Source organism: Coturnix japonica, chromosome 18, assembly GCF_054131305.1.
Source record: "Coturnix japonica strain WE chromosome 18, WE-NBRP24, whole genome shotgun sequence".
Classification (NCBI taxonomy): domain Eukaryota; kingdom Metazoa; phylum Chordata; class Aves; order Galliformes; family Phasianidae; genus Coturnix; species Coturnix japonica.
The window spans coordinates 12481453-12496294 of NC_140680.1; the positions used below are offsets into that span (position 1 = coordinate 12481453).

Below are 14842 nucleotides of genomic sequence, written 5' to 3' on the forward strand. Positions count from 1 at the left end.
AGCCCCCAGCGCAGTCAGCTGAAGCAGCCTCTAAAAGCAGTGATTTCCAATAATCCAGCTGGCTCTGTGCTGGCACAGATGGGCAGCACTGGCCTGACGGCCGCCACGGCTCAGCTGTGGGCCCTACAATAAGCAACCTAGATTAGTGATATTTCAAACTGCTGCAGATCTTTTATGAAGTGGTCGTTGGTTTACACTCTGAGAGGCTTTTGCTGACCACTGTATTTCAAGATACACTGCCGTGTATCCTTGTGAAGTTCCTCCTGTCACTTGAAGGCCCAACTGTGTTTGTCTTGGCAATCCCAGCCTGACCACCAGGCTCACTACTCCTCACCTCTCCTGCTTGCTGTGCCCTGGATGCTGAGCTCCTCTCACAGAGTCAGAGCAATGATGGATAACTCACAGCTCCCTTGCAAAGCTTGCTTTATGTGATGAGAATCATCTCAAATTTACATATGCCTCTCTTCTGTGTAAACACTGTGCTGTTGTTTCAATGGGAACGATGACTCTAAACAAACATCTGATAAACTGGTGCATCGCTTTCTGTCCGAAGTTGGATGATGTCCATTTATGTAGAGCTGGCGCCTCCATTTACTGTGTATGTTCTGTAGGGTCTATGCCAGACTGAAATAGAGGTGGGGGAAAAGGTTAGTACTGTGGTGATGGGGTGTGCATGACTGCATATGAGTATGGATCCTGGAATCTCCTTAAATCTTGACTAAAACGGGCATGTGTTTTTCTCTTAGACTTGTATGTAGTCATTTGACATTTTTGAGTGAAAAGCAGAACAAAGCCCCAGTCAACTGTTATTAAAATACTTCCAGCATTGGCATTTGTCACTGAACAAAATTTAGAATGGGAAGTCTTTGTGCTTTTGAAAATCAGCACCTCGGCAAGTGCATGGTTGTACATAGCAGGTCTGGCTTTGTGATTAGGGCTGCTGGTTTATCCAGTAATGACACCGTGCTGAGGGCAGCTCTGACTAGGAGGTCTTTACAAGTGCTATATGTTGCAAAGATGTAAACCCTGGCATACGATGCGAAAGGCACTTAGATGGTCAATTATCCTTGCTAGGATCTTGTCCATTATGGTTCGAGACTGAGCGATACAGTGATGTAAAATGAACAGCTGAGAGAAGAAAATTGAAAGGAGGTTGAATAGTATGTGGTCCGCCTTTCTTCGTAGCCAGTATATCTCACTTTTAATTCTGTATGTGCAAGACTCCTCACTGCGTGTTTTTGAACTTCCAATCATATAGGAATTATGTTTCAGCACGTCTTGGGACCATCTATTTTTGTTTTCTGCCCTCTTTACATTTTAGTGCACCTCTTGCCTTTCATTATAGAAGACCGACATAAAAATAATATTTTCAATATGCTGTTTTTATTTATCTACATTCTGTCATGATATACTTTGATGTAAGTTTTTAATTTTGCTTCAGCTTTCAGCTGTTGTAGCAGTTACTGCTCAGGGTCAGCCATGAGGTTAGCCACAGTAGCACAAAACAATTTCCTGTTCTCACAGCCCAGGTAGCATTTGGATGTGGATTAAATTTTACCACATTTTCCAGTAGCCAGACACAATTATTTCTAATGAGCTTTAAATTGCTTCTAGAGCACGTACTTCAAAACTTAGCGCGGTGATCCATTCAGTGCTAGCAACTTCATAAGGCAGCACTTCTTCCTCCAAGTTGTGGTTAAGCCGATTCTTGCAGTACTGCAGGTATTTCTGATCAATGGATTTGCTTACAAGTGGCTCACTCACTGTTCTCAATCGCTGATCATCTGCTGTCCTCCCTTCTGCAATGCTGCTTCCATAATATATTGTTCTTCATTACCGACTCGGATTTCATCATCTTTTTCTTTTGGCAAATTTATCTTAGCATTATTGATGCTGCTCGTGCCGTTTTGAGAGGGTTTTTATGCATGTTTTGTTGTTCTGGAGGCTTCAAAAATTAGTTTTTGAAGTTTGCTCTCATCTTTATGATTCATGTTTTCCTTTTGTTTTCTATATATGGCCACTTCTCTATCCTGCTGTAGCATTCTGAACACGTGCAAGGCATACATTCAGAACTCATCTTTACGGGGCAGTAGTGAATAATAAACAATATGAAAGGGGAAAAGACAAGAAATATTATTTTTCCCTCTATAAATATGGTAAGTTTTCACCTCCTTTGTTTAAGCTCACTGAAGTATTTTCTTTTAACTTAATCCATTTGACGCGTTAAAACATTATTTGGTTCTATTATTACCAATGCTGCTTGAATTGAACTGAGTTCTAGAACATGCCCTGCCTAACGGAAGCTCAGCCATAAGGAAATCATATCTGTATTATGGCTCCTACTGTAAAAGCAATTAAGCGAGAGATCTGAAATGGAAGCTGCCTGTCCTGACATGCTCCCACATTCAGGAGGGAGTGAGGGAATGAGCTGTGCAAAGAGCTCTGGTGCAGATTGCCTGTGGGGTTCTGAGGCACGGAGATGTTATCTTTGGTCGGAGCATCCCGAGATGTTTTGTAGCTGGTTTTGTCTTCCTTCTATGCATGTGCACATATTTTTCCTATAGTTCCTTCTTCCCAAAGTGTTGAGATGCTGCTGGCCAAACACAGGCATTATATCCTATATACCAGTGTCATCCAGTATCTTCAAACATCTTTTACTCCTCCAATGATTCTGTATCAACTCCGAGGCTGAAGGAGTATATAATACTTCATATGTAACGTACTGCTGTGAAATGCAGGGCAAAAAGTTGTATTAAAAATTATTAATATTGAAGCTTGGCCTGTATTTTAAGGTTTTGCACTGTTCTGTTTCTTCCACATTAAGAATTTGACCCATGTTTAATTTCTATTTGACTTCTTGATCCTCAGCGCTAACACTGAAAGTTGGCCGGTTGGTTTCCGCAGTTTCCATTTTGACAGGATCTGTGAATTTCAAACACCATTTAAGAATTCCTTGCATCAAAGGTCATTTTTATGGCGATTTAATTTCCTTAAATCATTTCTTTGAACAGTCGTTTATGAAATTGCATTTCAGTCTTCCGCTGTGGGGATTATAAATGTAAACATATCCTCAGTAGCCGAGGAGCTGTTCTTGACCTGATTCCAAGTCCTTCAGTAAATTCGTTTACGTTCAGTAGTATCTGTGGTGCGTGAAAATACTCCCCTGAAACTCCTGCTAAATGTTACGTGTAGAACATTCTTGTTTTTCATCTGGTCAGGCATAGCGCCGTACTTCATATCTGTTTGTTTTTTTTTTCAATAACTAATGCTAAAACACCAGTCTCTTGCAGCACGGTGTCGATTGACTTGTAGGCTGATGGCCGGGGGCGCTGGTAACAGGGACCGCAAGGTCTCTTCACCTCTGCTGCTAATTTGAAATGAGCTGTTCCTACTCTTAGGCCCTTTTAAAATGAGTCCATGAACGCAGAACAGTTCTCTGTGGACTCTGTCCGCTTGCAAAAAAAACAGCTTTTAATCTTGCACTGGTCACAAATTTCTCTCAGTGTTTTCATTAGAGGGGATGGGCACTGAATTCCTCCCTGCCAGAGCTGCCTAGGGTAAGGTTGGTGCCCTTCTAGATGGAATGTATTGTGCTGATAAATGGATTTAAGGTTATAATCATCCTGTGATTTTTTATTTTTTTTATTTTTTTTTTCTATGAAGTAATAAAAATGCTAGAAGATCAGCCCTAGAGTGTAACTCCTGTAATTCATGTTCCCAGGCTAAGGGATTCCTAGTTTTTGTTTTTTGTTTTTGTTTTTTTTTCAAATTCCTTCTTCATTATTCCATTTTCCCATCAACTTCCAATTAACCTCTATATACTGTACTGAATTACCTCATTGACATCTCTTTCCATCTATTGTTGCATATTACTCTGAGCTCTTAAAGGAGCTAGGATTTCATGGTGCCATGGATCAACTGTCGCAGAATCCGAAATTCATTAATCATCTCAGTAACTGGGCCAGGTCATGTCAAAAAGAGGGTTAATAGTAAAAATGATCTGACTGGGATGGGAAGGGCCTATAAAGATTAAAGAACTGCAGAATCTTAAAATGGGTTGGGTTGGAAGGAACTTTGCAGATCATAGAACCATTAAATGATAGAATGGATTGGGTTGGAAAGGTCCTTAAAGATCATAGAATAGTAGGATGGGTTGGATTCAAGAGGACCTTAAAGATTGCAGAAAGATAGAACGAACTTTGGAATGGTAGAATGTCTTGGGTTAGAAGGGCACCTGTAGGACCTTCATTTTAATTGCATTTCTGATTATATGCAAATAAAAATTATTGCAACAAACAGATATCCAAGTACGGTAGAGGAAATTCTTCATTTTTTACCGTGCTTAGCTTTTTGAAGAGGATCTTTAGGATGCGGGTCATTCTTAGTATACTGGGTTTGACATGAATTTCTCACATGAATTTCTCTCCAGTAGCAGTCAGGCTCTTCCCCTCTTGCATTACATTCATGTCTGCAGCTTTCAGGTGCTTATATGGTTGTTTACAATATGGAAAGCATTTTCATGCACAGGTATTAATTGCTTTTCAGTTTTGATTCTGAGTGACCATCTTTGCTAGCTAAAGAGTTGATTCTTCTCTTCCCTTCCATAACCCTAGTGATGTCATTCCAGACCCTGGCTACTACTTCAAAGTAACCCCTGATTGTACTCCCAGTCTTTTAAGTCTGCTCTTCCGTTACAACCTGATGGATAAAGTGCTTTGTACTTGCTAGAGTGGTGAAGAACATCGATGTTTTAAACAGTATCACATGCCTTTCTCCCTGTTGGCATGAATAGCACCAAAGAGTGATACTTGAGTGTGTTGTGTGTTTAGATACATGGTTCCACCCCCCATTTTGCTAATTATGTGATGTAAATTTCTAATGTTCTCATGTTAATGATGAAAGCAGGCAAATCAAGCACCTGATCTGCAGACCTTTGTGCTTTTATTTGTAGGAAGTCTTTTAAAAATACCAGAGTTTGTGTTTTTTCCATCTGGTTAGAATTCCTTAATGAACTCTTGTTGAGTACTAACTGAGTGAAGACTAGGTTAGTTTTTGCACCTGCCCAGCTTACGGTGATCAGCACCAGGTGAGGCTGCTTCATGGCAGAGCTGAAGCACTCTATCTTTGCTATGTTCATCCAACTGTTTTAGCTCCATTTCATTTATTACTTTTTTAAATGCACTTTTCTCATGAAGACAAACTTAACACAGGGGTGCTGTGAAAATAAGAATGACGTTATGACAAGAGCCTTTAAAAAACTTGGTGACGAATGCCTGTGAATAATCAGATTTGCACGGGGCATTGCAGTGGGATCTGCTGCACTGCTGCTTGGTGGATCCAAAAGCCACGACTGCCTGGTAGTAACAACAGCAAATATTTACAGTTAGCTGTTATTTTTACATTTTAAACATGGATTTTAATTAAAAAGTCATTCCCATCTGTGACTGGTAAAATAGAGGCTTTTGTAATGGACATATTTGTTTTCTGAGGGATATATTTAGTGTGTGTATACATCAGCAGCCATCCCAAGAGACCGTCATGATAATGGATCAAAACCAGGCTTTGCTGCAGCGTGAGCAACTATAAAACCGTGTGTTGCAGCTCTGTTGAGATGAAGAGTTCATGCTGATAGACTCAGTCACGGTCTGAGCGTAAATCAGTGGCAGGAGTTCCACAGCGTATATTTCAATTTTTGCACATTAATTCCCTGGTGACTTTTAAGTTCGACTCATGCTTACTGAACAGATCTTCTACTGTAAATGCAGAAACAGTTCTTCCTTTGGAATAGTAATGAAAATAAAGACAAAATATGGGCTTAGATGGTGCCATCAAGATATTGTAAATTTGCAGCTACTTACATAAGCTTCTTTCTTTCTTTTTATGAAAACAGGTGATCAGATCCTCTCTCTTGGGGCTTTGTCAGAAGATCAGGTTTATCTGCTGAAACTCAGGGGCATTTCCATTTCCATCTGTTACTCCGCACTCAAATCTGCCTTATGTGGAAATTATATCAGCTTTGACGTGTTGTGGGGACAACCACTTTGACAACGTACTTCAGGCCTTTGTTGAAATGCTGCTTTTCAGTATCCCACTGTGACCTGCTAGTAAGCAATTACTCATCCTGGGAGTCTTTAGGTGAAATATGAAATAACAGCACCACAGGCTTTATATTGTTATAATGAGACAGAGGGATCTAGAACAGCTCACATGCATTTTTCAGTTTGATTACTTGGATTTATTTACATTGAGACATCTATAATAAAAGGGTGATATAACTGCTGTGTAAAAGGGGAGCTTTACCAGGATTTTCTTTAAGCTTTTCTGGGGAAAAAAAGAAAAATGCTAAACTTTGTTTTTTTCCATGTTTTTGTTCAGAACTGTCATTTTCTTGCTGGAAGAGACAAATTTTGAATAGTTAGAGATGGTTAATATCCAGATTTGTGCCTATCGCAAGAAGATGATCTATAGAACTGGAAGAGCTTCTCTCAGTGAGCAGTTGTGTTAGTTGTATACAGTGAAGTGCACATCTTGCACATTCCTGGCCATCCAAAAATACAAGTCCTCAACGCAGGTCCTTAAGAGTAAGCTTGCTAATTCCACCAAACAGGCAGGTGCTTTTGCCTTTGCAGAGCCTGTTACAGGAACTCACTTAAGCACAAAATATTCAAGGTTTTGGTGGGTTTTCTCTTTTGATAGCTTAAATTCATTTGGAATATGGAAGAGAAGACTGGGCATTTGGGAGAAGAAAAAATCCCTAGTTGTGTCCTGATGACCTGAGAATACCATGCATTTGTATGGTGTTTGACTGAGAAACTCTTTAAAACCCAACAGTAGTATGTATTGATTAGGGTGGTTATTAAGGGAAAAAATAGAAATGTGGAACATTAGTGTGTATAGATGTTGCTCCATAATAGCGAACATTTCTCATTACTGCCAAGTGTCAGTCAAGCCCCACAGGAATGCATGAATGTACTGAGACTCACAAAGCATTTGCTATGTTAAACACATTCAGCAGTTTTTGCTGCAAGAGGGAAACCACTCTTAGGAAGAAAATGGGTAGTGAATAGCTAAGCAACAGCAGTAAAGTAGTATTCAGGTCACTTTATTATATAATGCTGAAATCCATCTTCTCCCAGATATTTTGAGTGCTTTGTCACCTGTAATGATGGTACAGCAGTTTATGCCTATAGGCTGGTTCTGCTGTGAGGCTGCCTGTTGATTGTTTGCAAATGGATGTGTTGTACTCGGTGTTTGTTTGATGGACAACTACCAGTTTAGCACGCCGTGTTCCTCATCCCCGTTATTACCCCTCACCGCATCTGAGGTATTGGATATATTCATTTTAATAATTCACTACCATACCAAGTTGACTTTAACCGTCTCTTTGAAATCCAATTTGAATTCATGTAAAAGAGAGAGAAGAAAATTTAAAATCTCTATAAGCTTCGGTTACGTTTACTTTCTCCTCTCAAAGAGCATTGATCTCCCTCTCGGGGCAGACAGGAGGAGGAAGAAAAGTGTCTGTTTTCAGTTGTGGTTGTAAAGTTTTGTGCTTTAGGTATCTAGGAGTTGAGTCATGAGGAATGACTTGTAGGAATGTTTTCTTTGCTGGAAAAAAAAAACCTATCAGAGTATCAAAGTTTAACTCACCTTTTGTAAACTATACGTTGCTTAGCCAGTGTGCTCTTTTCTCCTTGAACCATGTTTCTTAACTCTGAATGTTTCAAAAAATGGTACTGATGTAGACCATTCAATTCTTCATTTTTATTCCGGAGGTTTTACTTACTTAAGTAGTGCATGATTTTCCCACTCTCTCACAGTGCCACGTCCAGGTGGACTCTCTTCGGTGAGTTTGTAGTTCTTAACATTTTGGTGTCATCTCAAAGTTCTTCTAAATCTTTTATCCCTTCTAAAATTGTGGTGTTTGGGGCGTTTCTACTTGTCAGACCATGAAATGCAAGTTTATTTCTTAGGCATTGGTTGATCACATGCATCCTTCCTGCCCTTAGCAAATAGGCAAGTAAGTCTATCCAAGCATTGCCTCTTACATCAGTGGCAGAAGAACATTGTCAGAATAGTAGGGCTCTGGGCTATAAATCATCAGAGAGGTAACTGTATGCTAAGCTGATTAGAACACATAAGTCATTCTCAGAAATGTTTATAAAAACAAAATAGCTGCCTTTTTGTTTTAAAAGTCAAACACTGGGAGATCTCTTCTGTTTGACAGCAGGAAAAAAAAAGCATATCTGCCTTTTATTCTATTCCCTTTACATATGTGAAAGCTTTGAGATTCTCATTGCTGTCAACTGTAGGATAAACATTCCCCAAATCCTTATTTCTGAGGAGTGTTCATTTTGTTTCTGAGTAAATACCTTGCTTGATTCCACACTTCATAAATACTGTGAAGGAATATGTATTCCTTTGGAGGGCCCTAGCTGTAAATCAGCTGTAATGGAAGCCCTCATCTAAGCTTTTATTGCAAGGATAAACACTCCAATAGTTCTCTTCTAAAGTGTTTACCTGGCTTTTTCACAGCTGACTCAGTGGATCGGAGCCTTTTAATGCAGTCCTCCTGGCATACTGTCACTAATCTCTGCAAAGCTTTTTTCTAATTCTTGTATGATTAATAGTGGAGTGTGCTATTCATTGAGGAAAAAAAAAAACACAAAACATCTTTTCTGTCTTGCTGCCTAATTTAGATGTTAAATTGCTAAATCCATTTACTTTCTAGGTTTAGTCTCAAAGGCAAATAATGCCAGTATTGAACTGTAAGCAATTGATGGACAGGGAAAACATCACTTAGCTCCTTCTCTTTACCTTTATGTGAAAAGCAAGACAAAATCTTCTAATTTGCAGAGATTCAGTAATGTCATTAAACTGTTCAGAAATAATTCCCCTTCAGCATGCTGTGGTTGTTATTACTAACACCAAAAGTTGCTTGGTTTCCTTGTTTGCCTTTTCCTAAATAATATAACTGATTCTAACAGACAAACTCTACTTCCACTTACTTGAGCTAATGGATAATTGGAATTGCACGCAGAATGCAAAAGCATGGAGATAATTAAAGGAAAGAAATGCATGTGAAATCAGCACTGATAATGTCAAATGAATACATGCTGGCAAAGAAGGAACTACAGGAGCCAGGTTAATGTGGTGGTGACTGGCACCAGAGTTGTCATCCCTGTTTCCTCCCCAGCACAGGCACCTGCCTATCAGCAGATTAACTCTCACTTGGTTTTGTCTACCATGGCTGCTGAACTGCTGCTGGAACCCAGCTGCACACGTGGGGCTGGTTCTGGCTGTAGCCATGTGCTGTAACCACGGCCTGCTTGCTTCCCAGTCCAAACCATTAGTTCACAGACAGTAGATCTGAGTTGACTAGAAATGAGACATGTGGTTTGACTGCATTTTTTCCTGATTATCCCAAGCTTTTACCTCAGTGTCTTTTATTATTCTATCCTTATTATGTCTTCTCCATTATTTCTTCTGACCATCACCCAGAATTCGTAGCTCCTCGTTGCTCTTGTTTGTTCTATTTATTTGGTTGCCTTGCTTGTCTCACTAAGATTTAGTGAGAGCGCTCTTCTGCTCCAGCACAAGGTTCCACATGCCCAGAAGAGTCATTCAAGGGAGTTTGCTTGACGCTCCCTGTCTCTTATATCCTTGCAATCAAAAGGAAAAATGAGCATAGGGAAGCATATTTGATATATAGTTATGGGCAAATTTAAGTAGCTCTTAACACTCATATCAGATTCTCATGAGCAAATGATAGCATAGACCTGTCTGCTGTCCAGCTAAAATCACTTACTGTCGAATGTAAAATATCTGCTTGTACAGTATCAGCATGTTTAGAACTACTGCTGTTTTGTAAACTGATGATAGTGATTTACTTTGTATTATTCAATTTAAAAAGAAATAGAGTTAAGCACTGGTTTAGAAATACAGCAGAGCCCTCCTATGAAATATGTATTTTCAAGTCTCTCACTTGTTGTTATTGATGGTGATTCAATTCCACCATGAATTGCGTTTCTAGTTTATATGCAGGACCGTTCTAGTTCAGAACACAACGAGTGCCAGGTTCCAGTCTTTACTTTGGCAAGACCCAATAACTCTGAACTTGGCTTCGTATGGGTGATGTTTCTTCAGATCCTGCCCTGTTGAATTTGGTCCTAGTAAACCCACTGGGCCAATGGAGACCAATGGAGTCTTTGAAGCTTGTTTCTGTGATCTGTTTGACAGTTTGAAGCTCCTGCTGCTAAGTCAGCCAGTAGCTTTTGGAGGATCAAGTCTTAGGAGACCTTTTGTAGCTTCTTTGCCAGCAAATGTTTCTTCAGCATTTACTTCAGCAATTGGCAAAGAGTTAACAGTGCCAGCACAGAGCTTAAGGAGTTAAGCAAGCACAGATCAAAATACTTGGGTGTCCAGAGGGACGCGTTTAAATGAACACTGCAAGGCTGGCAGGCCTCCAAATTAGCGTAATTTAAAGAATTCAAGGTACATTTAATTGGATCCTTCTAATCCCTTTTCCCTCAGAATGAGCATTTTAACAGTTTAATTCCTTTTGCAACCCCCACACATCTCTTACTCCAGTGGCCCATCTAAAATAAATGTTATGAACTATAAAAGGCCTGGACAAGTTCTAGCTGAAGTCAGTAGGAGCTGGATGGGGGCCTAAATGCTCCACTCTCTTGGGTTTGATATTTGCAGTTGTAGGGTTGTCAGCTCTGGCTAAACCTTGCACCCAGCATATTAAAGCATTGCATGCACACAGGGAGCTTCAGCTATGGGGAAGTCACAGCCATTGGTTTGGGGCCAAGGAGCACCTCAGGTGTCAAGCCAGTAGGAGACAGCAGCTGGGAAGGAGGAAAGGGCTCACCTCTATCATCAGGAGGAAGACCAGGAGAGCACTTGAGAAAGGAGGACCAGCACACTGCTATCACCATGCTGAGGCACAAAAGCAAACAGAATCCCCTTTCACAGCAGCACCACAGCGGGCAACACCTAGCAACGAAATAACTTACATAAATCAGGCGGACATATTTACTCTGCAAATAGGTTTATGCACTTAATCTTCCTTACTTATAGGAATGTTGAGTAATGGTATGAAGTGGCTTTTGCTTCTGCTTTTCAGCAGTGTCCTTGCTGTCGTGGCTTTCTGTGTTAGGGACAGTTTTGAACTGTTGGTTAGTCACTGCAGAGGTGTTGTTGAAAGCCAGGTGGAAGCAGTTTTAATCTCCTTGAATTGCTAATTGTTAATTGCAGTGACTGCTTGGCTGCTCTGTGGTCACCCTGTCACTATGTGCTGTGGCCTCTGCTTCTTCTTTCCAACCTGACCTTCAATGTGCTGCTCAGGAGAAAGCCAGGGAGCAGCTCTACTGATTGAACCTCACTTCTTCAGTTAGTGGGTCAAAACAGAATGTTAGGTTTCAGAAGCCTGAAATGTTCAACATGGCCTAAGTTTCATACTGTGTATTGTTAAAAGTAATGTTCAAAACTGATCTCATACACCAAAACCAGGCATGATGGCGTGTCATTTAGGCTAAAGTCAAATAGATTTTGAAATTTGAGCTCTCTGAGTACTAGAAAATGTAATTATTTGTTATTTCATGGGAAAAAAAAGTCAAAACCATTTCATTTTTTACACAGGTACAGTCATCTCTTCCAGCTGTTGTGCCAGTTTAGACTACATTGTCCCGTACCTCTTCAAGCACCCAGCTAAAGAGGGTGAGAAGGCTCTGAGGCACAGCGACTTCACAGGATGGACAAGGGTTGAATAATTTCATGCAGCATCACCTGGAAGTGCTATAGCAGGTGAATTATTGGATTTTTCTATGGGATATTATCACATTTTGGAATATTCCTGATTTCTGAGCCCTCTGTTACTGCATACCGGAATAGCGTTGGCGATTCAGTAGCAGAACAAATCTCCCTAGGCTGGCATGCAACCCAGGGCAGCTTCAGCTGTGTTCTCATGACAACCAAAGGCTGAAGATATTTCCTGTCATACTGGAATGCATCAATGCTTGGCTGTACAGTATCTTCAAACTTTGTGTTCCGTTTTTGTTCCTCAAGTGAGGCGTGTTAAGGTAATCATTGCATTTCTGCTTTAAAAAAGTGGTAAGAAAAGTTCTCTGATCAGTGTCGTAGGAGAATTCAGCCACAAGCTTCCGTAATGAAATGTTTTATTTCGCAGTAGGTGAGTCATGGATTTTTCAGTTAAAGGTGAATACAATAGAAATTGAATCCCACACTTGTGGAATGGAAGCAATTGCTGCAGCGCTCAAGAAAGATTTCCCCTTCCCACCCCAGTCCAGTTTGCCATAGCCTGAGTGCATTAAGGGAAGGTGGGGATGTTCTTAGCTGTGTATCTCCCCATTTGCTCCATGCTATGTTCCCTTGAAATCACGTTCAGCTCTTGGAAGGTGTGCATTTACCAGACTCAGTGGATTCCTCGTGCAGTCACAAAGCTGCTGTTTCAGGAGCCGTGTTTCACAGGTCTGGAGGCTTTTAGCCAATATAGAAGTTATTAACAAAATGCAGATGTCTGTGGTCATCTTTGTGTTGCCCTAATAGATATACTGTCATTTTGATAGAAGCAGTCACCATCCTCATGTGCTTCTTGTTGCATTTGTTTTCTGGTCTTGGTTGAATGTGAGAAGTAACTAGTTCATCCTTGGCATCATGTTGCGTGTTGGGAGAATATTAATTATGTTTATTATTGACATAATTATCGAAATATGGTGATTCCCTCGTTGTCTTACACAGGCTCGTGTTTTACTTGCTGAATAGGGGTGTCATAAGAGCTAGCGATGAAGTCAGCATTTGGATATGTCAAATTACTCAGCCCCGTACATGCCACGATTCCAGCTTCTAGGACCAGAACAGCAGCCCAGGCTCTGGGCTTGTCTGCATTTGTGGCCATCTTAATGCACTACCTTGTCTGTTAATGCGCAGTAATCTTTCACTTTACAGCATGTGACCAGGCGGTGATCTGTCTTTATTAACTTCAGATTCTGTGGAATACGTTATATTTATTTTGAATGCAGGCTTTCACAAGCTCTTTTAAATATTAATGGCCGGTCTCCAGTAGTCAGCATAAATATGATTTGCATTAGCACTAGTCATATCATATTGAGTGCCTCTGATGTCAACTGCTCAGTGTACTCATATCTGACATCATCTCCCGAGGTCACTGACAACTTTGACCTTTATTCTCGTGCACAGTTTCTGTAGTCTCAGAAGCTCTTTTGAATTGATTTGAAATTTTGACTCTTCCCTTTATGAGGCAGTAAAATTGATAATTATTCAGATGGGAACCGAGCACTGAGTGAAAAATCAATTCCACCCGCTCTCTGCTGCGTATAAAATTACTTCTGAGTCTGCCGGACTGAACGGATGGCCGAGGTAAAAGCAGCAGGCAGAAATAGTAGAGAGGATTAGCTGGACGAAACTAATAGCCTAAAGGGATGGCTTTTGAGATGAGGGAGTGGGCCGGTTGGGGGTTATTATCAGCAATGATGGGGCTCATTGATCATATGTTTACATCAGGTTTCCATTGGGTTATAAATCAGCCCTGAATAGAAACGGAACCCAGGGCCTCGCGTTTTACCAGAGGGGCGATGTATTAGATTATTCTCATTTTCACACTCGGATGAAAAGTGAGACATTGATTATTCATCGGCTGGCCATTAAACACTGGTTTTAGAGATGATTTGACTATCTTGGCAGCTCACGAACAAGGTTGCTGCTTCATAACCAGCGGTTTCGGTTTTCAAGACATCTGTGTCGGTTAAGTAATGCATAACCCTATTAAAAGCAATGGGTTACAAATTGCTTAACAGTGCTGAAAAACTAGACCCTAATGACTAATTGTGCGTTGAGTTTAGAGAGGTTTGTCAGCTCTTTAAACTAAACTGATGCAATGATAACTGCAATTATTTACTAGTTAGAACACTTTTTTTTTTTTTTTCAAGTTGGATCCCTGGAAGTAGTTGGATAATTAAAATCTCCAGCAGCAATGGAGAAGCAGCTGCCCCAGCTTGTCCCATCAGCTGCAGGGCTGCAGCACGGCTTAACCACACTACTTTCCTCCTTGAAAATCAGCAGAGGTTTTCGAGCTCTTCTCAAAGCAGGCCCTGGGAATCATTCCCTGGGGCTGGCATGGAGATCTGGGGCTGTTGTGCCAGCACTGGGGCTGTAGGAGCAGCTGCAGCATGGTGCTGGGAGCAGAGAGAGCATACAGCTCTGCAGCAGGAGAGGCTGGGGCTCCCAGCACATGTGGGCACCTACTGTTTCTCAGCAGTACCTGACATGGCACCAGTGTTCTGAGCTCTGAAAGAGAGCTTAGCTTAAAAGTTATACAGCAGAGCACTTGTTCGCTATTAGATGAGGCATCAGGATATAGTTTGGTAAATAGGTGGTTGTCTGTGACCAAGGCGCTCATCTTCAGCCTCTAGAGTAGTGGAGTTCTGTAATTAAAGCCTATTAATTCTTATCTTGCTTGCTTAGGAAATTCCCATCGCAACTCTGGGTGATTTTTTTAGTAAGTAGGTATGAGTGTACATAGACAGGAGCAATAGAAACCAGGAGCAAAACAACTTCATGTTTAGGCGTAAGGACCAGTGTCCTTTTAAAGCATAACGGTGGCTCTTAGCTCTCTCAGAGCTGCTCACTGAGTCTCACCTGTGTGCAACAGCACTGTGTCTATCCTACAGCTGAACTGAATTTACATGTGTCAAGTAACCTGAGATGCATGGATATAAATCTATTACATTCAGCTATCGCTCCTACATTGCGGTTGTGCATTAAGCATGTTGATGAATAATTCTATAAGGCTTCTACT

At 40.8% G+C, this 14842-nt stretch overlaps 1 long non-coding RNA gene across 16 annotated transcripts in view; it reads left to right on the forward strand.

Annotated features, from left to right (window-relative positions):
• The window catches only part of LOC107320482 (uncharacterized), a 102691-nt gene that overhangs the window by 72909 nt on the left and 14940 nt on the right, over nt 1-14842 (forward strand). For 5 of the 16 annotated variants that reach the window (XR_014935457.1, XR_014935459.1, XR_014935458.1 and 2 more), the window contains 2 exons: nt 5891-6104; nt 11647-11811. The exons of 4 other annotated variants lie outside the window; for them this stretch is intronic. This is a non-coding gene — a long non-coding RNA (uncharacterized LOC107320482). Of the gene's footprint in view, nt 1-5890; nt 6105-6375; nt 6489-11646; nt 11812-14842 lie in introns of those variants that run through there. 7 more of the 16 variants (XR_014935460.1, XR_014935461.1, XR_014935463.1 and 4 more) reach the window with 2 other exon arrangements.